Below are 26436 nucleotides of genomic sequence, written 5' to 3'. Positions count from 1 at the left end.
ATTTACTATAAAATCAAGAAAGATTTCATAGAAGAGATCTAAACTAGATTATCTCCAGACAGATAACAGGAACAAAAATGCTATATATATATCAGTCCAAGCTGTGTCATAAAGGCATTTAAAAGTGGGACAAATCATTTCTCTGGAGTGAGCCAAAAGAGTTTCATGGTAAAATTTAAGTTGATCTTTGAAAATGAGTAGAATATGATTATGTATAAAAAAAAAAAGGGACTGGACTTTGAGATAAACCGAGGAAACAATGAATCAAGGGCAAAATACAATTAGACATGCACATATTTAGCTCAGCACAGCAAAAGAAACCTAAACAGACCGATAAAGTAGCACTGACTAGGTGCTCATGTTGGTATGGCCTGGGCAGCATTTTAATTTGTTTCTTCCAAAGAAATACTGCCTACACTAAGTATGTCAGCTGTTTCTTGCACGTGTAAAATCTATGTCAGCTATCTATCTTTCTGTCCTCATTTAATCTTTACAACAAACCTGAACTAAGTCCTAATGATTTCAAAGAGGAACTCAACTTCAGAAAGTTAGTAACAGCTCACAATACTATCTATGCATTCTGTTCAGTGTCATAAATTCATTCTCCCAATTAATCCTGAAAACAACCCTAAGGGGATTTCCCTGGTGGTCCAGTGGTTAAGACTCCACACTCCAAGGCAGGGGAGCCAGGTTTGATCTCTGGTCAGGGAATTTGATGATCTTGCTGCCGCAATAAACATGGAAGAGCCCTTGTGCCGCAACTAACACCCTGTGCAGCCAAATAAAAAAATTAAAAAAAAAAATCCCTCAGGACCAGGTATGACTAGTACTTGTGTTTTGTATACAAGAAAACTAAGATTCAAGGAGTTTAAGCAATTTGCCTGGAGTATCACTGGTAATAAAAAGGCAGAACTGGGAATTAAGTCCAGGCCTGCTTGATCCTAAAGCTTTTTTCTTCTAGATATATTGCTTCATCTATGCATGTATGCATGCTAAGTCACTTCAGTCATGTCTAACTCTTTGTGACCCTATGGACTGCAGCCCGCCAGGCTCCTCTGTCCATGGCATTCTCCAGGCAAGAATACTGGAGTGGGTTGCCATGCCCTTCTCCAAGGGATCTTCCCGACTCATGGATCATCTGCTTCATCTACCCTTAACCGTTATTCAGTCTAATTCAATATGCTTCAACGTTTATACTCTGTATTTCCAGTGACTAGGAGCAGTGGTCTTTTACATGAACAAGCACAACATACATCTGCTGAAGACGCTGTTTCTCTGTATTAGACCTAAGTAAAGGTTAACAGGAGAAATTCTAGCCAAGAGACACCACCAAACAAGGTGACTTCTCGAAAATTCTTTTCTCTTCAGATTTTTCCAAGAGGTAGGAAAAAGCCTCCAAAGCTACAGTCGACTACAGCAGACCCCGAGTGAGAGACGCAAAGAAATCTTTTCATCAAAAAGATGGAAAGGGCAAGCCTGGTTACAGCAATGCAGAGATCATGTGGTACACACTGCAGCAAAATTAGGTGCTGACAGCTAAGAGATAACAAGCTGTGTAAGGGGGAGAGAATGGAAATACAGACGCACTTAAGATTTAAACAAGAGCAGGAAACTGACACAGACCAAAGAGTGGGATGTGGTATTAAGTTGAAGCAGTGCAAGAGTTAAACCCATGAAAACAACTCACATGACAGCCAACAGCTCCTACTGGTAACTCCCACTCATTTTACCTTGTTTTCCCACATAGAAAAGGTAAGCTGTTTTCTCAGTTCGCAGCAAATCGGATATGTTTCTCAGCTTGCTAGATTGCTAAGCTAGGACAGAGGAATGACGCAGCAACATCCTCCTCAGCTCCCTTCTAACAGCAGGAAGAGAACCAAGGACCAGAAGAAAAAAGAGTAGCTGAGAATGATTTTCTTTCTCATTCTGAACACCTCAGGCTTATCCTACCTATATAAAAGAGGCGACTATTATGACACTCATTTCAAACCAATTTCTTTTTTCTTTCAGATTAGGGTCAAACACTCTTTTAAATTTTACTCCATTTAATTTTGTTATCATATCCTTACACAAGTTTCTTTTTTTTTTTTTCCACAAGTTTCTTCATGAATTTCTTATTTGTAAAACAGGACTAAATATGCTAGACTCCATATGTTTACCCCTCTCATAGGAATGTGTGAAGGAAACGTTATTTAAAGTACTTGGAAAAGTTAAAAGCATAATATAATAACAATAACTAGCATTTATTGCATGTCTACTTAGTGTCAGTCTAAGCCCTTCGCGTGAACTCCTTTATTTCTCACAACAATGTCATGAGACAGATAACACCAACCTCATTTTTTAGATGAGTAAACTGAGGCACAAAGCGGTGGAGTTCCTTTCCAAGTTCACACAAATGTAATATGGTAGAAGTACAAACCGAGGTGTATTGGTTAACAACTGTCAGTATATATTTCCATACTAATGTAATACGTAATGAAAAGTATGTTAGAATATTATAACACATGGCTTAAGGAAGCAACAAAATGACCTAGTCAAATATGCAACAAATATCTGAATTCTACTTTGTTCCTAGCACCATACACCATCATCTGTATGCATTATGAAATTAACATGTAACAGAGACAGCTATGTGGGACACAGGAGCTGGTCGCAGACAATATGTCACTCTGAAGAGGAGCACAGACAAGTTACCTAACTGTGCCTCAAGGTCCTCGTGTGTAAGACAGCTATAATACCTACCACAAAGAATTCAGGCTACATTGTATTTCTTACATGTCAAACAACATATTGCAAAACTCCTCAAATTAAATGGTAGCATCTTCTTAGAAATTAATTACTCCAGCTTCTCATTTGACAAATCTCAAGTCCAAACTATAAAGTAACTTGCTCAAGTTTGTACAGATAAATAAAGACAAAGACTCAGCCAAAACCTTCAGACCCAGTCCAAAGTTCTTTATCATCTCTCTGGGCTAAATAATTCCATTTCCTGTCAGGAAAAGGTGATAAACATCAGAGAATAGAGAATGACTCAAAACCTCTAAGGATAAAAAATACAAACAAACAGGATGCAAGGCTTCAAGTTCATTTAATATAGAAAACAACAACAACAAAAAGTGGCATTACTCAGTACTGTTTCCTTCTCAAAAAATTCATGTCATCTCAAAAAATTTACTCTACTATATTTGTGTTAGGCTAACCCTTATTTACTCAGGTTACTCCTTCCCAGCTGTCTCTGCAACTTTCTGAAACTATCTTGGCAAAGTCAGGTCAAAATCCTAATAAACTCCAGAGAACAGCACAGTGTTACTTACTATAGCAAATACTCCTGAAAATATTAATAAGTAGGGCTTAGAAACTCTATGGAGATTCTCAGTATATTTATTTTTGCTGTGATAGAAGCCAATCTGTTTTTCTAGAAATAACTTTTCATGAAAATCATTCTCAAGAAAGAAGACAAAAATTTTCTCATTCATTCCATTAATTTTCATTCAATTTTCCCAAATTTTCTGGAGCATTTCAAATCTCACATGAGTTTACCAGAGAATTCATATCACTCTTTCCAAAAGTCTGCTCTAAAAGAAATATGTTTGTTTTGGTATTATAGTATAACCAGAGTCAAGACTAGAATCCATTTTACATGCAGGCAGAATCAGGGAAAGAGAAAGAGACAGGAAGCCTGGCAAGTCAAACCAATTATTTATTCAAAAGTCCACAAGGTACAGAGCTCTGGGAGGTGCACAGTGCCAGTCTGCTCTACCCCTTCTCTGCTAGTCAGTACAGGCTACAAGACGAACACCAGAGTCCTCAACAACCAGCCAAGTTCTGAGTAAAATGGCTCTATCAGGCTCAATGGGGTCAAACACTTTTTTTTTAACTCCAAATCAAATAACAGAGGTACAAGGAGGATAATGATCAATATCTTAAATACTGCAGAGAGATTAAGGATCAAGAGATTAAGGCAATGAAAATGCCTTAATGAATACAAGTACAATGGTCTTTACAATAAAATGTTAGGGACAGAAACAAGACAGAAAAGATGTTAAAGAATAAGCAAATGAGCGTAAAAGAAAAAGCTGCTGCATACAAAATGTCCCCTTTTTAAAGATGTTTCTGAGTCAAAGAAAAAAATCCCAATAACTCCAAGAGATAGAAAGGCAAAGGGATTTTTATTTCTTTGTTTTAGGATAGAAAAGACCTCAGTGTATTTATAATCTGAAAGGAAAGACTCAATAAAGAGTGAAGCCAGACTTCCCTGGTGGTCCAGAGATTAAGAATCCAACTGCCAATGCAGGGGACGTGGGATTGACTCCTGGTCTGGGCAACTCCCAGGGGAGTTACCCCATGTCCAAGGAGCGGCGGCTGCGTGGGCACAGGGGGGCCGAGAGGAGCTACCCCTTGTCCAAGGTAAGAGAAACCCAAGTAAGACGGTAGGTGTTGCGAGAGGGCATCAGAGGGCAGACACACTGAAACTATAATCACAGGAAACTAGCCTATCTGATCACACCGACCACAGCTTGTCTAACTCAATGAAACTAGGCCACGCCATGTGGGGCCACCCAAGACGGACGGGTCATGGTGGAGAGGTCTGACAGAATGTGGTCCACTGGAGAAGGGAATGGCAAACCACTTCACTATTCTCGCCTTGAGAACGCCATGAACAGTATGAAAAGGCAAAAAGATAGGACACTGAAAGATAAACTCCCCAGGTCAGTAGGTGCCCATTATGCTACTGGAGATCAGTGGAGAAATAACTCCAGAAAGAATGATGGGATGGAGCCAAAGCAAAAACAATACCCAGCTGTGGATGTGACTGGTGATAGAAGCAAAGTCCGATGCTGTAAAGAGCAATATTGCATAGGAACCTGGAATGTTAGGTCCATGAAGCAAGGCAAATTGGAAGTGGTCAAACAGGAGATGGCAAGAGTGAACGTCGACATTCTAGGAATCAGCAAACTTAGATGGACTGGAATGGGTGAATTTAACTCAGACGACCATTATATCTACTACTGTGGGCAGGAATCCCTTAGAAGAAATGGAGTAGCCGTCATGGTCAACAAAAGAGTCCGAAATGCAGTACTTGGATGCAATCTCAAAAATGACAGAATGATATCTGTTCGTTTCCAAGGCAAACCATTAAACATCACGGTAATCCAAGTCTATGCCCCAACCAGTAACGCTGAAGAGGCTGAAGTTCAACGGTTCTATGAAGACCTACAAGACCTTTTAGAACTAACACCCAAAAAAGATGTCCTTTTCATTATAGGGGACTGGAATGGAAAAGTAGAAAGTCAGGAAAAACCTGGAGTAACAGGCAAATTTGGCCTTGGAGTACAGAATGAAGCAGGGCAAAGGCTAATAGAGTTTTGTCAAGAGAACGCACTGGTCATAGCAAACACCCTCTTCCAATAACACAAGAGAAGACTCTACACATGGACATCACCAGATGGTCAACACCGAAATCAGATGGATTATATTCTTTACAGCCAAAGATGGAGAAGCTCTCTACAGTCAGCAAAAACAAGACCAGGAGCTGACTGTGGCTCAGATCATAAACTCCTTATTGCCAAATTCAGACTGAAATTGAAGAAAGTACGAAAAACCACTAGACCATTCAGGTATGATCTCAATCAAATCCCTTATGATTATACAGTGGAAATGAGAAATAGATTTAAGGGACTAGATCTGATAGACAGAGTGCCTGATGATCTATGGACAGAGGTTCATGACATTGTACAGGAGACAGGAGTCAAGACCATCCCCATGGAAAAGAAATGCAAAAAAGCAAAATGGTTGCCTGAGGAGGCCTTACAAATAGCTGGGAAAAGAAGAGAAGTGAAAAGCAAAGAAGAAAAGGAAAGATATTCCCATTTGAATGCAGAGTTCCAAAGAACAGCAAGGAGAGATAGGAAAGCCTTCCTCAGCGATCAGTGCAAAGAAATCGAGGAAAACAACAGAATAGGAAAGACTAGAGATCTCTTCAAGAAAATGTGAGATATCAAGGGAACTTTTCATGCAAAGATGGGCTCAATAAAGGACAGAAATGGTAGGGACTTAACAGAAGCAGAAGATATTAAGAAGAGGTGGCAAGAATACACAGAAGAACTGTACAAAAAAATCTTCACGACCCAGATAATCACGATGGTGTGATCACTCACCTAGAGCCAGACATCCTGGAATGTAAAGTCAAGTGGGCCTTAGAAAGCATCACTACGAACAAAGCTAGTGGAGGTGATGGAATTCCAGTTGAGCTATTTCAGATCCTCAAAGGTGATGCTGTGAAAGTGCTGCACTCAATATGCCAGCAAATCTGGAAAACTCAGCAGTGGCCACAGGACTGGAAAAGGTCAGTTTTCACTCCAATCCCAAAGAAAGGCAATGCCAAAGAATGCTTGAACTACCGCACAATTGCACTCATCTCACACGCTAGTAAAGTAATGCTCAAAATTCTCCAAGCCAGGCTTCAGCAATACATGAACTGTGAACTTCCAGATGTTCAAGCTAGTTTTAGAAAAGGCAGAGGAACCAGAGATCAAATTGCCAACATCCGATGGATCATCGAAAAAGCAAGAGAGTTCCAGAAAAACATCTATTTCTGCTTTATTGACTATGCCAAAGCCTTTGACTGTGTGGATCACAATAAACTGTGGAAAATTCTGAAAGAGATGGGAATACCAGACCATCTGACCTGTCTCTTGAGAAACCTGTATGCAGGTCAGGAAGCAACCGTTCAAACTGGACATGGAACAACAGACTGGTTCCAAATAGGAAAAGGAGTACGTCAAGGCTGTATATTGTCACCCTGCTTATTTAACTTCTATGCAGAGTACATCATGAGAAATGCTGGGTTAGAAGAAACACAAGCTGGAATCAAGATTGCTGGGAGAAATGTCAATAACCTCAGATATGCAGATGACACCACCCTTATGGCAGAAAGTGAAGAAGAACTAAAGAGCCTCTTGATGAAAGTGAAAGAGGAGAGTGAAAAAGTTGACTTAAAGCTCAACATTCAGAAAACTAAGATCATGGCATCTAGTCCCATCACTTCATGGGAAATAGATGGGGAAACAGTGGAAACAGTGGCTGACTTTATTTTTGGGGGCTCCAAAATCACTGCAGATGGTGATTGCAGCCATGAAATTAAAAGACGCTTACTCCTTGGAAGGAAAGTTATGATCAACATAGATAGCATATTAAAAAGCAGAGACATTATTTTGCCAACAAAGTCCGTCTAGTCAAGCCTATGGTTTTTCCAGTAGTCATGTATGGATGTGAGAGTTGGATTATAAAGAAAGCTGAGCACCAAAGAATTGATGTTTTTGAAGTGTGGTGTTGGAGAAGACTCTTGAGAGTCCCTTGGACTGCAGGGAGATCCAACCAGTCCATGATAAAGGAGATCAGTCCTGGGTGTTCATTGGAAGGACTGATGCTGCAGCTGAAACTCCAATACTTTGGCCACCTCATGTGAAGGGTTGACTCATTGGAAAAGACCCTAATGCTGGGAAGGATTGGGGGTAGGAGGAGAAGGGGACGACAGAGGATGAGATGGCTGGATGGCATCACCGACTCAATGGACATGGGTTTGGGTAGACTCCGGGAGTTGGTGATGGATAGGGAGGCCTGGTGTGCTGCAATTCATGGGGTTGCAAAGAGTCAGACACGACTGAGCGACTGAACTGAACTGGGAAGATTGCACATGCCATGGGGCAAATAAGCCATGCACCATGACTACTAAGCCCACACATGCCCTGGAGCCCATGCTTCACAAGAGAAGCCACTGCTATAAGAAGCCCACATACCACAATGAAGGGGAGCACCCACTTACCACAACTAGAGAAAGTCCAAGCTCAGCAAAGACCCAGAACAGTCATAAATAAATGTTTGTTTGTTTGTCTGTTTTTAAATAGTGAAGCTAAAAATACAAGAGAAAGAATAACTGCTAAGAGGGAGGTACTAAACAAAGTGGATACTAGGGACCGGAATGGAGAGGCCAAGTGATTTATGTGGATCCTAAAAGTCACCAGACAAATGCAATGAAAATGAAGAGAGCAGATGGTAGGGGCTTTGAAAGATCAAAAGCCACACAATAATGGCAAAACAGTGGTCTGGAAGTGACAGTGAAGAACCAGAAATACGTATATTGATCGATCCCCGTATTCAACCAGCAAAAATAGCAATAACTCTTCTCATCAGAGAGAAGAGTTTTCAGTTATGGATTAGGAGATGGAGAAATACTGGGAGAAAAGATTAAGAACCTAGGACTCAGCTCACATTTGTGCACAGGTTTTACCAGACCCAGTAGAAGCAGCTCATAAAGGAACATCAGAAATGAGGTGGAAACGGATAGAGCTTAGATGTATAATGTTGAGGAAACAGTAAAAATAGAATTTTGAAGTAATTATCAATGGCAAACATGAAGAAGAGCAAGCTAAAGAATTTTATGGCTGTAGATGATAGAGGAATGAAGAGAGGAACAGACCAAACAAGGGCTGAGGATCACTAACAGTGTGTCTCCGGTACTAACTACACTTTCAAGTACAATGATCTTCAGTCCCACTTTCCCAGAAGCTGGACCCTGAAACTTCCTTTTATTTCATTTGCCAAGATTAGCAATTTGCTGAACTGTATCAAAAGTTTGGGGGTTTTTTGTGTTCTGAATTGAACATTTGTTCTTAATAAGGATTTGCTAAGCACTCTACAAAAGGATCTGAAAACATTATCCAAGATACAAGTGAATACGATTGACTAAAACTAGAGCTACAGACCCTATTTGGTCTTTTAAACTGACTCCACCCGACTCCACCCACACAGACAGGATGGAAAAGGGTAGATAACAACAGTTAAATCTGTCGAGCACTTCACTAATCTGAATTACTACCTAATCAATTATCTCAACCAACCCACGCTTTATTTTTATACTTAAGAGGTCTAACTCAAGAATAGAATAGTATAAAGAACACAAAATACCGAAATCAGGTTGATTATATTCTTTACAGTCAAAAACGGAGAAGCTCTGTACAATCAGCAAAAACAAGACCAGGAGCTGACTGTGGCTCAAATCATGATCCCCTTATTGCCAAATTCAGGCTTAAATTGAAGAAAGTAGGCAAAACCACTAAACCATTCAGGTATGACCTAAAAATCAAATCCCTTATGATTTTACAGTGGAAGTGACAAATAGATTCAAGGGATTAGATCTGATAGAGTGCCTGAAGAACAATGGATGGAGGTTCGTGACATTGTACAGGAGGTAGGGATCAAGACCATCCCCAAGAAAAAGAAACGCAAAAAGGCAAAATGGTTGTCTGAGGAGGCCTTACAAATAGCTGTAAATAGAAGAAAAGTGAAAGGCAAAGGAGGAAAGGAAAGATATACCCATTTGAATGCAGAGCTCCAAAGAATAGCAAGGAGAGATAAGAAAGCCTTTCTCAGTGATCAATGCAAAGAAAGAGTAAAACAATAGAATGGGAAAGACTAGAGATCTCTTCAAGAAAATGAGAGATACCAAGGGAACTTTTCATGCAAAGATGGGCTCAATAAAGGACAGAAATGGTATGGACCTAACAGAAGCAGAAGATATTAAGTTGAGGGGGCAAGAGTACTCAGAAGAACTATACAATAAAGATCTTCATGACCCAATTAATCACGATGGTGTGATCACTTACCTAGAGCCAGACATCCTGGAATGTGAAGTCAAGGGGCCCTTAGGAAGCATCACTATGAACAAAGCTAGTGGAGGTGATGGAATTCCAGTTGAGCTATTTCAGATCCTCAAAGATGATGCTGTGAAAGTGCTGCACTCAATATGCCAGCAAATCTGGAAAACTCAGCAGCGGCCACAGGACTAGAAAAGGTCAGTTTTCACTCCAATCCCAAAGAAAGGCAATGCCAAAGAATGCTCAAACTACCGCACAATTGTACTCATCTCACACGCTAGCAAAGTAATGCTTAAAATTCTCCAGGCCAGGCTTCAACAGTACATGAACCATGAACTTCCAGATGTTCAAGCTGGATTTAGAAAAGGCACAGGAACCAGAGATCAAATTGCCAACATCTGATGGATCATCGAAAAAGCAAGAGAGTTCCAGAAAAACATCTATTTCTGCTTTATTGACTATGCCAAAGCCTTTGACTGTGTGGACCACAACAAACTGTGGAAAATTCTTGAAGAGATGGGAATACCAGACCACCTGACCTGCCTCCTGAGAAATCTGTATGCGGGTCAAGAAGCAACAGCTAGAACTGGACATGGAACAACAGACGGGTTCCGAATAGGGAAAGGAGTACGTCCAGGCTGTATATTGTCACCCAGCTTATTTAACTTATATGCAGAGTACACCATGAGAAATGCTGGACTGGATGAAGCACAAGCTAGAATTAAGATTGTCAGGAGAAATATCAATAACCTCAGATATGCAGATGATACCACCCTTATGGCAGAAACTGAAGAAGAACTAAAGAGCCTCTTGATGAAAGTGAAAGAGAAGAGTGAAAAAGTCGGCTTAAAGCTCAACATTCAGAAAACTAAGATCATGGCATTTGGTCCCATCACTTCATGGCAAATAGATGGGGAAACAGTGGAAACAGTGGCTGACTTTATTTTGGGGGGCTCCAAAGTCACTGCAGATGGTAACTGCAGCCATGAAATTAAAAGACATTTGCTCCTTGGAAGAAAAGTTATGATCAACCCAGACAGCATATTAAAAAGCAGAGACATTACTTTGTCAACATTACTTTATCAACAAAGGTCCGTTAAGTCAAAGCTATGGTTTTTCCAATAGTCATGTATGGATGTGAGAGCTGGACTATAAAGAAAGCTGAGCGCCAAAGAATTGATGCTTTTGAACTGCGGTGTTGGAGAAGACTCTTGAGAGTCCCTTGGACTGCAAGGAGATCCAACCAGTCCATCCTAAAGGAAATCAGTCCTGACTATTCATTGGAAGGACTGATGCTGATGCTGAAACTCCAATACTTTGGCCACCTGATACGAAGAGCTGACTCATTTGAAAAGACCCCGATGCTGGGAAAGATTGAAGGCGGGAGGAGGAGATGACAGAGGATGAGATGGTTGTATGGCATCACCAATTCAATGGACATGAGTCTGAGTGAACTCCAGAAGTCGGTGATGGACAGGGAGGCCTGGCATGGTGCAGTCCATGGGGTCGCCAAGAGTCGGACACAACTGAGCGACTGATTTGAACTGAACGAACACGTGTTTTCTGTCATGGTGATCTAGAGTCCTAAGCCTACCAGTCCCCCAGGGATATTTCTTAAGACCTTATGAGTTTCAGTTTCCCCCTCTATAAAGTAGGAATAACAGTACCTATTTCATGAGGTAGTTGTTAAGAGTTAGACAGCAAATATCTGTTACACAGCAGATGCTAAAGAAATATCATTCTACTAAAACTTGTTGCAACAACAGAAACTGAAGACTATTTTAACTAATATTATTATAAGTTAAGCCATCCAAGGTGAGCAAGTTTATTGCTACACTGCTAATATACACAGAACAAATTCTGTTTTAAAAAATTCTAAAGGAAAAATGTGTTCCAAACATTCTGTTGCACTTGATAATCTAATGAAGATGTTATTTTGGAGGTATAATGTGCATAACTAAGAACTTAGTGGTTTGAAACGTACCTTCCCCCCCACCCCCAGTAATTACTACTTCCATAATAGAGGAAATCTTCCAATTCAACCCCAGAGCAATATCAGAGATTCTCAACATACCTCGAATAAATGGAGCTATAAAAACACATAGATGTAAAGTAGTCTGCAGAGAATTCGAGGCAAAAGGCTATGTCCTGCCCCTTTTCCCATCATTGGAGTTAACTAACATCACAAACGTTCCTCAGTTTTACCAAGCCTATAATCTTAGAGTTATCATTTCTTTCTTTCTCTACATCATCAGTAAGTCCTATCTGTTCCTTCTCCAAAGTTTCTCTCCAACATATCCCCCTCTTTCATTTTTCACTCCCAAAATTCAGGTCTCAATGGTGTTCACTGATGAATTTCTAAAACAGTTCTTAACTGGCCTCCTTTCTAACAATCTACATAATGAAAATGAAGTTGCTCAACTATGTCTGACTCTTTTCCACCCCAAGGACTGTACTGTACAGTCCATGGAATTCTCCAGGACAGAATACTGGAGTGGGTAGCCTTTCCTTTCTCCAGGGGATCTTCCCAACCCAGGGATTGAACCCAGGTCTCCCACATTGCAGGCGGATTCTTTACCAGCTGGGCCACAAGGGAAGCCACTCCTGATTAATCAGCCTATAATTCCAAGTTTATCAAGTCATGGTCCTATTCAAAACTTTCAATGATTCCCAAATGTTGGCACGATCAAGTCCACATTCCTCAGTATAACTTTCAAGACTGTTCATAATCTGACTGAGCATTACCTCACTCATCTTATCTCCTCCTGGTCCATAATCTAAACTCTATTATAGGATCAAACAATAAATATTACAAGTTTGTTCCAATCTCAGTATCTTTGCTCTTGCTTTGCTGGGGCCTGGAAACCTATCCTTTTCCTTTCTGCTTATTCAAATCCTATCCATCCATCACTGTAAGTGAAAGTCGCTCAGTCATGTCTGACTCTTTGCAATCCAGAATTCCCAGGCCAGAATACTGGAGTGCGTAGCCTATCCCTTCTCCAGGGGATCTTAACAACCCAGGAATCGAACCAGGGTCTCTTGCATTGCAGGAGGATTCTTTACCAACTGAGCTATCAGGGAAGCCCTTCCATCACTGTAAACTCCAGTCTAACTGCCACCATGAAGCTCACTGACCATTTCAGCCCAAACTCAGCTCAGTAAACTAAGACCTATCATTTAGATATGTTAGTAGCAAAACAGATCTCCTAGAGCAGTGCTGTCGTACAATAGATCCCATAGGATCTAGGCATTCTCACACACACACACACACAAAACCACCAAAGTAAACTTCATGAGGCTAAATTATTCAATATAAAAAACTCCTTTCATCTGAGATGATGCCCTTTCATTTCTGTTTTAAAATGTCTCATCTTTTACAAAATGGTGGTATTAGATGAGAAAATTGTTTTTCATTTTCATGTCCTTACTTGGAAAACAAAAACCTCTTTTGAAATATGACTGGTTTTATGAAACCCAAGCTCTGGAACCACAAGTTCTACATCCCCTATTTTGGCATTTATGTATGTTCCAAGACTTGCAGAACTATTTTAAAAACGACGTCCTGTCTTCCCAATGAGAATTTTAAATTCCTTAAGAACATAGGCTATATACTGCACTTCCTTTGTCTTTTTGTTTTCTCCACATTAATTAGGCCTGGATCAAATATAAAACCAGAACTATAAAATGAATAAAATTCATAAAATTCCTGGCTTTTAAATTTGATGTGAAACTGACCAAAAATGTAACTGAAACCTGTGTTGTCTCCTCTCCACTCCTCTTCTCTAAAGCTTCTCTGCATCCCTGTGGATTGCACCTACTTAGTGAATGACTACTATCTTCCAATATTTCTGCTCAGACCCCACCCCTCTTACTTCTCTTTATAATCTGAAATTTTATCCCTGTTACCTTATTATTTCTCCTTGTTCCATTAATTGCCTCACTACCCACCCATCTAGTTTTCCATCATACTACTATAAGATCCTTGGGATGCAGACTTAAAAACAAAAGTCTAACATAATCGCCAGTCCTCAAGTTCCTACCCCTCCAAAAAAATTTAGCAAATGTTAAGAAGTACATAATTTTATCAAATTATATTAAACCCATCCCATACTGCACTCCAGGACAGCTGTGGTAGAAAGAATTAAAATTGGTATTCCTGACATAAACTTACCAGGGTCCATTACTTTGTTACACAAACAGCCTAACTACATTTGTTATATCTTCTATCTTCAATTAGCTTCTGTATATTCCGTAACAGTCTTTCATGTTAAAGACATTTACTGTATCTTTAAGTTTATCAAGACCTAAAAATGGCATTCTTCCTATCCTACGGAACATAAGCAAAAGCTGACCTCATTTACTCAGGGAATAACGATCTTAAATGCACACAGTTTATAAAATCATCTCGTCTTCTGGTTTGAGCAATGTAATTTTCAAGAGCAAAGACAGAGTCAAAACCTAGCTTGGCATTCACCAGTTGTGTTGACTCTGGGCAACTGAGCTCATATCTTAAGGATTTTTCATCTATTAAATGGGGATAATTAACAGTATCTACCCCCAAAGGGTTGTTAAGAGGAAGATTAAATAAAGATATAAAAAGCACTTAAGTACAGTGGCTGGAACATAGTCAATAAATGCTAGGTTTTATTATTAGTCCTCAATAAGAAAGAATCCTTAGAAAAATTTTCAAATGTAAGACTTAAATGAGCCACTGATTCATTGATATTAGATATAAATCACTCAGATGGCCTAAACCAGATAAATTATCCCAGGTAATTAGAAATGAACTTCCAGATGTTCAAGCTGGTTTTAGAAAAGGCAGAGGAACCAGAGATCAAATTGCCAATATCCGCTGGATCATCGAAAAAGCAAGAGAGTTCCAGAAAAAACACCTATTTCTGCTTTATTGACTATGCCAAAGCCTTTGACTGTGTGGATCACAATAAACTGTGGAAAATTCTGAAAGAGATGGGAATACCAGATCATCTGACCTGTCTCTTGAGAAACCTGTATGCAGGTCAGGAAGCAACAGTTAGAACTGGACATGGAACAACAGACTGGTTCCAAATAGGAAAAGGAGTACGTCAAGGCTGTATATTGTCACCCTGCTTATTTAACTTATATGCAGAGTACATCATGAGAAACGCTGGGCTGGAAGAAACACAAGCTGGAATCAAGATTGCCGGGAGAAATATCAATAACCTCAGATATGCGGATGACACCACCCTTATGGCAGAAAGTGAAGAAGAACTAAAGAGCCTCTTGATGAAGGTGAAGGAGGAGAGTGAAAAAGTTGGCTTAAAGCTCAACGTTCAGAAAACTAAGATCATGGTATCTGGTCCCATCACTCCATGGGAAATAGATGGGGAAACAGTGGAAACAGTGTCAGACTTTACTTTTTTGGGCTCCAGAATCGCTGCTGATGGTGACTGCAGCCATGAAATTAAAAGACGCTTACTACTCGGAAGGAAGGTTATGGCCAACCTAGATAGCATGTTTAAAAGCAGAGACATTACTTTGCCAACAAAAGTCCGTCTAGTCAAGACTATGGTTTTTCCAGTGGTCATGTATGGATGTGAGAGTCGGACGGTGAAGAAAGCTGAGCGCCGCAGAATTGATGCTTTTGAACTGTGGTGTTGGAGAAGACTCTTGAGAGTTTCTTGGACTGCAAGGAGATCCAATCAATCCATCCTAAAAGAGATCAATCCTGGGTGTTCATTGGAAGGTCTGATGTTGAAGCTGAAGCTCCAATACTTTGGCCACCTCATGCGAAGGGTTGACTCATTGGAAAAGACCCTAATGCTGGGTAGGATTGGGGGCAGGAGGAGAAGGGGACGACAGAGGATGAGATGGTTGGATGGCATCACCGACTCGATGAACATGGGTTTGGGTAGACTCCGGGAGTTGGTGATGGACAGGGAGGCCTGGCGTGCTGCAATTCATGGGGTCGCAGAGAGTTGGACACGACTGAGCGACTGAACTGAACTGAATTAGAAATGGACTGTATTTGTGATAAATCTGTTTCAAGGTTTAAAGAGCCAAAAACTGCTTCTATTATCTTGTTCAGCATTAAACTTTTCCAGTTAAATGCTTGAAACTGGATGAAAGTAGAGATTTTATGTTTAAAAACAGGAAAATGCTGTCATTTTTCTATCTGAACTCTTTAGCCTCTGCAGAAAGTCTATACAAATAATGCCTTGGTAAGTGGGAAAATACCTTTCACTTTTTTATTGTAAGTAATTTCAAATCTGTTCCCATATAGATTTGACTCTCAGCACACTAAAAATGTTCCTTTTCTCCCTTTTCAAAAACTTTCTTTAGTTAAAAAAAAAAAGATTAATTTTTTAAAAGGCTAAAAATAAAACCATGTTGATATTAATACAAGATAATGTTTTCATTAGAGAGAGTTTCCACTCAATCATAATACAAGTTAAATAAGTTCATGTAATTATTTTTATTTTTAGAGGGTCAAAATGAGTACTGTTATACAAGTCACCTTGAGAACCAAGTTTTGCTTTCAACAATGCTGCCCAAGGCTCAAAACCTTTTTGAAACTTCATTTCTAAAGATTCTTAAAGACAAGCCTCATATACACAAAAAAAATCCTAGTCTCCACCTTGAGAATTACATCTCATTTATGACCAACATAATGTTGATTACTACTTCATTCACCAGACTTATCTCCAAAAATTAAGTATAACTCCCCCAAATGAAGACTTAACAGGATTAAGAACATGAAATATGTTCTATAGATAAGTTCAAAAGAAGTATATCAAATATTTCAGTTTGGAAATCTCATTAAAATAAATATATAACTATTCATTTTGGAAACCGTTTTTAAGAAGTAGTCATATTCCCTTACACATAACCCTTCAGAGAAGCCTATATAAACTACATAGAGACTTCCTCGTAGTCCAGTGGCTAAGACTCCATGCTCCCAATGCAGGGAGCCCAGGTTCAATCTCTGATCAGGGAACTAGATCCCACATGCCACAACTAAGACCCAGTCCAGCCAAACAAATAAATAAAAATTAGTATTTTTAAAAACAACTAAGATCATGGCATCTGGTCCCATCACTTCATGGGAAATAGATAGGGAAACAGTGGAAACAGTGTAGACTTTATTTTGGGGGGCTCCAAAATCACTGCAGATGATGATTGCAGCCATGAAATTAAAAGACACTTACTCCTTGGAAGGAAGGTTATGACCAACCTAGATAGCATATTTAAAAGCAGAGACATTACTTTTCCAACAAAGGTCCGTCTAGTTAAGGCTATGGTTTTTCCAGTGGTCATGTATGGATGTGAGAGTTGGACGGTGAAGAAAGCTGAGCGCCAAAGAATTGATGCTTTTGAACTGTGGGTGTTGGAGAAGACTCTTGAGAGTCCCTTGGACTGCAAGAAGATCCAACCAGCCCATGCTAAAGGAGATCAGTCCTGGGTGTTCATTGGAAGGACTGATGTTGAAGCTGAAACTCCAATACTTTGGCCACCTCATGCGAAGAGCTGACTCATTGGAAAAGACCCTAATGCTGGGAAGGATTGGGGGCAAGAGGAGAAGGGGACGACAGAGGATGAGATGGTTGGATGGCATCACCAACTTGATGGACATGGGTTTGGGTGGACTCCGGGAGTTGGTGATGGACAGGGAGGCCTGGCGTGCTGCGATTCATGGGGTCGCAAAGAGTTGGACACGACTGAGCGACTGAACTGAACTGAACATAGTAACAAAACTAGAAATCTGAATGAGTACTGGATCTATGTAAAGCAGGAAAATGGTACTGTGGATAATGACTAAAGTTGTTCAGTTTGAACCATTAAACTACCATGCTTCCATATTTGCTCCCTTGAGTGCCTCTGAGGGAACAGCATTTAAAAAGGTTATTAATATCCATTTCTCTTGAAAATGTAATTCGTTTCACACCAGTTTGGGTAAACTGCGTGCATGTTAAGTTGCCTCAGTGGTGTCTGACTCTTTGTGACCCAATGGACTGTAGCCTACCAGGCTCCTCTGTCCATGGAATTCTCCAGGCAAGAATACTGGAGTGGGTTGCCATTCCCTTCTTCAGGGGATCTTCCCAACCCAGGGATCAAACTCAGGTCTCCTGCACTGAAGGCAGATTCTTTACCATCTTAGCCACCAGGGACCCACCCTAACATTATGATCTAAGTGTTTTTATCCATTTGTTTTGTTTAGTCACTAAGTCTGTGTTCAACTCTTTTGAACACATCCCTCTATCCATGGGATTTTCCAGGCAAGAATTCTGGAGTGGGTTGCTATTTCCTTCTCCAGGGATCTTCTCGACCCACAGGTCTGGATCAAACCAGTGTCTCCTGCATTGGCAGGTGGATTCCTTACCATTGAGCCCCCAGGAAAGATTTTTATACGTTAAATTATTTAATCCTCACAACCACTCTCACCATCTTAAAAATGGGGAAATGAAGGCTTTCTGAGGCTACAGAACTGGAATCATATAGAGTTTTACATAATATTACTTATAAGGTTAAGGTGCTATTTAACCAAAATGGTCAAAGTATGAAAATAAGACACAAATGAATAATCTGTCAAAGAATCAGAAAACAATAAACCACATTAATAAAGCTTTATTTGAATAAAATCTAATGATTCAGAAATGTACTCCGAGATCTCATGATGCTTAGAAGCCAACGTTACGAACAATTCTACAGTGAATGTGTAAAGTGTAGGAGATTAGGTTGAATATATACTAACTTTGTAATATATTCTGAAAATTATTTTTTGTAATGACTTCACCATAGCTTATCATTTGCTTCCTCACTTCAAAAGAAAATTCTGATTACTGAAGTTTACTAGTGTTTTGAAGTATGGATAAATGTAAATGCGTTTCACCTATACTTATTATCTTGATCTAATTGGAATAAAAGCTAAAAAGCAATAGACTGATTTCATAAAATATTCCTAAATTGCTAAATGATAATGTAACAGTGAGATTATGAAAGTTAAAAAAATCACTCTAATGTCTCAGAAACTTCCTAAACATCTCTGTCCAATAATTCCATAAAAACAATTATTAAGTTACCCTATAATCTTCTGATATAGTTCCATCAGAAAAGTCAAATGACCATTGCTTTAAAACACACAGTATCAGGAATTCCTGAGTGGTCCAGTGGTTTAGGACTGTGCTTTCACTGCTCAGGGCCCGAGCTCAATCCCTAGTCAATCCCCAAAGTCGCACAGCCAGCCAAAAAAGAAAAGAAACTTAGAATACATAGTAGGTATCTCTTAAAAAACAGATTTATCACTCAATTGTGTTACACTTATATTAACACACTTATGTAACACTTATATTAAACTCTCCCAGTTACTACTAATTCAAATTTGCACTTAAATTGGCTTAAAGTAAATACATAGGCGGAGAAGGCAATGGCACCCCACTCCAGTACTCTTGCCTGGAAAATCCCATGGGTGGAGGAGCCTGGTAGGCTGCAGACCCGTGGGGTCGCTAGGAGTCGGACATGACTGAGCGACTTCACTTTCACTTTTCCCTTTCATGCACTGGAGAAGGAAATGGCAACCCACTCCAGTATTCTTGCCTGGAGAATCCCAGGGACGGCGGAGCCTGCTGGGCCGCCTTCTATGGGGTCGCACAGAGTCGGACACGACTGAAGCGACTTAGCAGCAGCAGCAGCAGCAGCAAATACATAGGAAATTCTTACATATATTCTTCTACCTTTTTTTTTTCTTTTCTTTTTTTTGGCCACACCAGGAAGCATGTGGGATCCCCTTCAATTGGAAGCATCTTAACCACTGGACCAACAAGGAAGTCCCACATTTTTCTGCCTTTAATAAAAAAGAAGAATAACTACTGAGAGAGCTTATTAGCAAGTCAGAGAAGGTGGCTTTAAACAGATTTAAGTGGCTTAAATTTTTCTTTGTTGACATCAAAATAAAATGTTATTCAACAAAGTAATTCAAATGAGGTATACCTAGTATCTCATTTCAGTTAAGAGTTCAATCTGAGCATTAGACAAACACTTGATTAAGGGTCATTCCAAGAAGAAACTGTACATAGTTCTTTGCCAGTGACAGATTCCAAAGAAGTAGCTGCACCAGGAATGGATTCCTGTACCTTCTCACCTGAAGCAACTGGGGCATCTCAGCCTTCTGATTAGAGAAAACACTAAGCAGAATTCTCATTAAAATGTTAATAAGCCTAAGAAATTAAACTGTTACCTATACATAAGCATCATTATGATCAATCACCTAAAACTCTACTGAGGGTCTAGTATGCGCAAAACTCAGTGAAAGGAATTGAGGTGAGTACCAGTTAAGCCAAACCCAGCTTCTGATCAAGAACCTTCTGATCAAATTAATTAATTAAGATACGAACTAATCAAATTAACCAAGAACACGAAGGGTATGAGCATTACAAGCGACAAGATTTTTGAGAAAGAAAGAAGCTTCTGACCTGACTAAGGAGATACAGCTAGTGTAACTTAACCAAGAACTTGACAAGTATCAGCAATACATGTCAAAATTTTAGAGAAGAAACACTACTGCAAAGTCAGGACAGACTTCAAAGATGGGGAACTGAGCTGAGCCCTGAAGGATGGAAAAAATGAAATAATTAAACAGCAAAAGGACAAAAGATAGTGGAAATAAAGGTCCTAAATTGTGAATATGGTCATTAAATATTTATTAAATATCTACTACATGTCAGTCACTGTGTTATGTACTAGGTGAACAAAGCAGATGAGTTTCCTGCCCCTGTGAGGTCTACTGGGGAAGACAGATAATGATCAGGCAAGCAGATATATCATTATAATTGTAACAGGTGTTATAAAGGGAGGCAACAGACGCCAGTAACAGAGAATAACGGGAAAGGACTAGCAAGATAAGATGATGAGGGAAAGTATCTCTGAATCATAAGCTGAGGCTGGAAGGAGGCAGCCAGGCAAAGAGCAGGGGAGAGAGTGTTCAAGAAAGAAAGAGCCACATGTACAAAGGTCCTGAGACAGGAAAGAACTTGGGTTTAAAAATAAATAAGCAGCTAGTGTGACAGAAGCATAATGGACCATGAAACTAACATAAGATGAAGTGGTACCCAGGGGCCAGGTTATACAAAGCATTACAGGCCAAGACAGAGTTTGAATTTGGATTTTATTTAAGCCTCAAAGAAAGTTAAAACCATTAAAAGTTTCTGCAGGACTTCTCTTGTGTGCCAGTGGTTAAGAATCTGCCGGCCAATGCAGGGGACATGGGTTCAATCCCTGGTCCAGGAAGATTTCACATGCTGAGGGGCAGCTAAGCCTGTGCCCCACAACTACTGAAGCCCATGTGCTCTAGGAGCCTGTGCTCTGCAACAAGAGAAGCCACTGCAATGAGAAGCCCACATACCACAACTAGAGAATAACCCCCGCTCATTCAAACTAGAGAAAGCCCTTGAGCAGCAATGAAGACCCAGAACAGCCAAACAAATAAATAAAAGTTGCTACATACTCACATACTGTTGAATAAAAAGGAGGCAGACCCAAAAGGGTATATGCTGTATGATTCCATTTTTACAAAAGTACAAAAACTGATCTAATAGAAGTCAGAATGGTGATTACCCTGGGTGGGTGGAAGGACAGCAAGAACCTAAAGGGAACTCAACAGAGGCTTCTTCTAGGTCCTGGTAACATTGTTTCTTGATCTGGGCGCTGGTTACAAGAGTATATTCAGTTTGTGAAAAAAATCAAGTTGTACTCTTAAATGTACTTTCCTACATATAAATACTACATACTTCAATTAAAACTTGCAATAATGTTTCAATGTTTTTTGCAAGTTTTTAGTAACATGTTTTAAAAATATTACTCTGTCCAGATAAAATGGCAACAGAGGAGCACCTGCAAATATGGAAGGACTTGATTGACAGATTAACCTGGTGGAAGTTTTCAGATACATAAAATATAGGGGAAAGGATAAGTCAAGCAACCAGTGAATACAAAGTATCATGTTTATAAAGAATAAAAGTTAGGTCTAGAAAGGGAGTTACGCAATAAAAGATACGCTATAAATTCCTTAGAATGTAAGGAGGTACCTCCAGAAATTAAAAAAGGAATAGATGAAAACAGCAATGCCTAAAAAGGTTAGCAATGCCTGTTATCTTTTAACTTATATTTTTATACAGTATTTTCAAGCTCTTCTCTTGCCGTCCCAACTCCAAAACAACAGTGTGATGAAACAGAAAGATTCTAAACTTGAGCATCAATCACATCTGAGTTGAAATCAAGTCTGCCCCTCATCAGCTCTGGCAGTAAATGCTCTGAGCTCAGCTCCCTCATATACAAAGAGAATAACGACTACCTCATAGTTATTATTTTCTCTCTATCACCACCTAAATGTTGAGTTGGTAGACTGGTATTTTAATTTATCATTTCCTAATGGTATATGGTTGAGTGACGAAGCAGCAGCAGCAATGGTACATGGAGGGTCGAATGGGTTTCCATTCTCAAGATTCACAGGTGGGAGAAGAGGATTATGTAAGAGTCAACATACTGAAATAGCATGGATAAGGAAAAACAAGAAAGGAACTTCCCTGGCGGTCCAGCGGTTAAGACTCGCACTTCCACTGCAGGGGGCACAGGTTCAATCCCTGTTTGGGGAACTAAGATCCTGTCAAAGATAAACGTGGCTTCTAGCAGTTTGGATAAAGTGGTTTCAAGCATTTTCTAAGACAGAGACTAGTGCTAAAGCAGTTTGGGACAGGTGCAGTGACTTGAGAAATTAAGAGAAGGAAAAGACAAATCTATGTTTCCCCAGCAAGATGCAATTCCTACCTAATGTATTCCCTTTGTGGAATATTAGCTAAAACAAGTTAGAGATTAACACTAAGGATATTCTGTCTCAGGTGGAAGGGCAAGGCCTTTAATCATTTTATGGCATCCCCACCCTTAAGAATTATTTGAACAACCATAATGTGTAAAGTACTCCTTAAGTATAGCCAAAGACGTTAAGTTTCATATTTCAAGAGCTACTATTTCAAAAAAAATACAAAAATAAAAGTTCAAGTCATTAACAAATTTTCAGGTAATTTTTATTTTCCCCACAGTGTACCCGGATCCTAAAAAGTAATGAAAACCTGGTTCCTCATGAATTTATCTTTCTGTTGCTCTGACAAGTGTCCCCATCTCTACCTCTTACTCTTCTCATGCACCTCACCATTAAACATCTAAAGTTCCCGCTGTTTCCTACAAAATTGGTACACTGACTTTCTAGTATTCACTCTGATCTCACCAGTATTGATTCTAAACGTAGAAACTTCACAGCATTCCCAATGGATCACTCTGCTAACCAACAACTAAGAGATAACACACGGTTTAAACAAAGGCAGTCGTGGTGATCACACAACTGTACGTATTTATCAAGGCTCATTAAACTGTACATTTCAAACTGGTGAATCTTATTGTATGTAAATTATACCTCAATAAAGCTGATTTCTTTTTACAAGAGAATGCATGCATTCATTCATCCAACAAATATTTACTGAGCATCTACTATGTGCATCAAAGTTTATATCACATCTTTCAGCTCGACTATCTGGGTCCTACCTGTATGTAATGTGTATACTCTACTCATAAACTAATACTGTCCTCAAAAGACATGTTCCATGAAAAATGGCTCCATTTCTGACTATGAATGTCATCTTAATGAAGGCCTCTACAGCAGAAGGACCATTAGCTAGCCGTCACCTCCTATTACATCAATGAAATCTATGCTATTTTAATACAAATGCTTCCATCACAAGAAAAAAATAAGCACCTACTGCATACACCACCACCACAGCCTTATGTTTATCCAAAAAGAAAAGAAATATCTCAAAACTTACTGACATTGCTAGAAGACAGTATTATCGGGGAATAGACTTAATTAAGTCTATAATTGACTCATTCTAGGATCCACAGTGACCCAGTAGCTGACTCAAAGGCCTAGAAACTAGGCCTCCTGGCTCCCAACTCAATATGCACAGTGGACCTTAGAAACAAACCTGGGTTTGAATTCCAGCTCCACTTTCTACTAGTTACATGCATACACTTAGCAAAGTCAGCTTCAGTTTGCTCATCTGTGAAACAGGGATGCCAACTACCATCTCACAGCATTGTTATAAGGTCAATATCACCCAGCACAATTACTGGGCACGACATGATTAGTTCCCTTTCTTGGTCTTCAATTATTTACGAGTAAGAAAATATCTATTAACCAAAGTTAATTCACAATTCCTATTTTCTGCCTTGTTCATACTCCACATCAACTTCCTTCCCATCCCACCATTTCCAGTTCTTCAAACTTCAGTTACTATGTTTAGAAGTGATTTAATTTTAGAAACCTGGAAAATTCTTCTGAGTAAATTGAGCAAAACCTTCATCTGCCCCAAGGGGAATTCTGAGCAAAATAATTATTTCTAACAAGAAAAGAATTTTTTCTATGGGGGTTATTCAATTTAACCACATGAATGCCACCAAGGCTGCACACAAAGTAACAGAAAACCATCTGGAACATACTGTACAGATCCTCCAAAGGGAAACATTCCCCTAAAAACACCTCCCTCCCTAATCTTAGGTAGTAAAATCTTAACAGGCGATCTGAATTCCCCCAGCTCTGACACCAGTCCAACTCCTTAGGCCAGAAGTGCAGCAGTCTGTAAAATGCCCTGAACAAACCCCACCTCTCGAAATATCCCCAAAAGGCAGGGAGGTCCAGAGAGTATTTTCTCCTTCATCGAGAGATAAAGCACTAGAGGCACAATTCCTTTCATTCAAGGTCATTCAAGTCAGTGGAGGTGCGACGGGGAATCTGCAGTCTCTCTGGCTTTCTGGAGATCACACTGCAGGGAATTTTTTTCTTTTTTTTTTTTTTTTGGAAGGGAGTGTGGGGGCTGCCTATTCTCTTCCCCTCTCCCACCCTTCAAGTGTGAGCACTGGTCTCGGCATTTCCGAAACAAGCCACAACAAGCTCTGCAGCGTAAGGAAAGGGGCTGACGCGATGAAGAAACAGATGCTCCAAAGCAAGATGGTCTTTCTCGGCTCGCAGAGCCTCCTCCAAGGTTATTAACAGAAACCGCAGGCACCCCAGGGAGCTCTCTACTCCCGGCTCCGAACACCCCCAGCCCGGCCGCTCCGGGGACGCCGGGCTTCCTTCAGCAGTCTTCGCCGCCCGAGGCCACCGGCCCCAGAAACCGCACTTCATTCCTGCGCTCCGGGAAGCCATGGCTCCTTCCCCGCCCCGCGCGGGGCTGGCGGCGGAGTGCGCGGAGAGGCGGGCCGCGCGCGCCGCGGAAAGTTCACCGCGGCGGCCGGCCCGCGGGCGGGCGGGCGAGGGGCGGCCCCGGCCCCGCTCGCCCGCGTCCCCCAGCAGATTCCACCATTAATTAGTCCTGAGGACTGTCTACTGGCAACTTAAACAAAGCGAATGCCTCGAATTCCTTCCCGGCCCAGCGGTCTGGCCGCGAGAGCAGCGTCGGGCCGGGGCGCGCGGGCCGGCGCTGCGGGCCGACCGACGGCTGCGGCGGAGCCCTTCCCCCGCCCAGCCCGCGCCCCCGCCCCCGCCGCCGGGCCCCGCAGCCCTGCCCGCAAGCCGGCCCGCGCGCTCCCAAATCTCTCCTCCTCCTCTCCTCCTCCTCGGGAGCTCCCGGGCTCTTCCTGTAAGATCACTTCCTTCCTCCCCGGGTGCCCGCGGGCCCCGCGCAGCCCCCCTCCCCGGCGGTCCCGGCCCCCCCGACCCTGCCCGGCCGAGCCGCTCCCCGCCCCCCACCGGGCCCCCGCGCCCCGCGCGTCTCCCCACCACCACCACCACCGGCACCCCCACAACTCCCAAACTCGACCCCAAAACTCCTCCTCTGCCCCCTCAAACACGTTCCTCTCAGCTCTTGGCCCCAAACATTTTTTTTTACCTCAGATTCTCGTTCTCCCACCAAGAGGTCTCTCAGAACCTTCCCTCCCTCCCCCCCAAACCTCCAAAGGAAAAAAAGAAAAAATCTCTCAACTCCAAAAGAATTCTCAAGGTCTCGCTCCAGAGATGTCCCCTTAGGAGCTCTTTCTCCGAAATGCCGCTCAAACTCTACCCCCCACTTCAACTCCACACACCTCACCCCCGCCCGCCCTCGCCGGGGTGCGCCCGCCGGTTCTGCTCGGTCACCCCTGGGTGCCCTGACCCCCTTTGGCGGGGCAGGCCGCCCCCTTCGAGCGCTCTCCTCTCTCCGCCCGCCCGGCCACCCGGCCGCCCGGCCTCCCGCGCCGCCCTCCCGCCACTTCCCCGCGGACTCCTCACCTCAGCGGCTCCAGCCCGCGCTCCCGCCCGCCACGGGCTCCGGCGCTCAGCTCCCGGCGGCCGGCGCCTCCTCCGGCTCCCGGGACTGACAATGAGGGGCGGGAGTATCTGGTGACGTCAGGGCCCTGGAAGGCGTGGCTTCGTTGAGGGGCGGGGCTGGTCGAAGGTCCCGCCCCCTTAATCTTGCCTTGCCCCCTCCTCTCTAGGACTTGAACTATTTCAAGTTTTTACCGCCGGTCTAGTTCGAATGCCCAGCGCCTGTAGTAGGCGCGGTGGCAAATCGAAATGGAAGACAAGACGTCTTGTTTTCAAGAGGGGCATTCTCAGGGGATTGTGGGATTAAATGAGATAATCCATGTAAAGGTATTTAGCCCAGGGCCTGGTATGGAGTAATCTCTCAACAAATACTATTTCTGTTACTCAGCAAAATGTAGAAAAGGAACTCAGCTTGAACTCAGAAGGCATGGTGGGTTCCAGTCCCCACCTCCGCTATTA

At 41.5% G+C, this 26436-nt stretch overlaps 1 protein-coding gene across 16 annotated transcripts in view; it reads right to left on the bottom strand.

Moving 5' to 3' along the window:
- LUZP1 (leucine zipper protein 1) overlaps positions 1-25989 on the bottom strand; it is a 91385-nt gene extending 65396 nt beyond the window's left edge. For 15 of the 16 annotated variants that reach the window (XR_014078247.1, XR_014078246.1, XM_081574532.1 and 12 more), the window contains exon 1: positions 25942-25989. The gene's annotated coding sequence lies outside the window, so the exon portion shown is untranslated. Of the gene's footprint in view, positions 1-19366; positions 19477-25941 lie in introns of those variants that run through there. The other variant, XM_081574533.1, reaches the window with a different exon arrangement.
- Between the last annotated feature and the right edge of the window lie 447 nt (positions 25990-26436).

This window comes from Giraffa tippelskirchi, chromosome 3, assembly GCF_054371585.1.
Source record: "Giraffa tippelskirchi isolate mGirTip1 chromosome 3, T2T-mGirTip1v1.2.pri, whole genome shotgun sequence".
In the NCBI taxonomy this organism is placed as follows: domain Eukaryota; kingdom Metazoa; phylum Chordata; class Mammalia; order Artiodactyla; family Giraffidae; genus Giraffa; species Giraffa tippelskirchi.
Note: the sequence above shows the minus strand (reverse complement) of the source record. Positions and strands in the feature narration are given on the sequence as shown.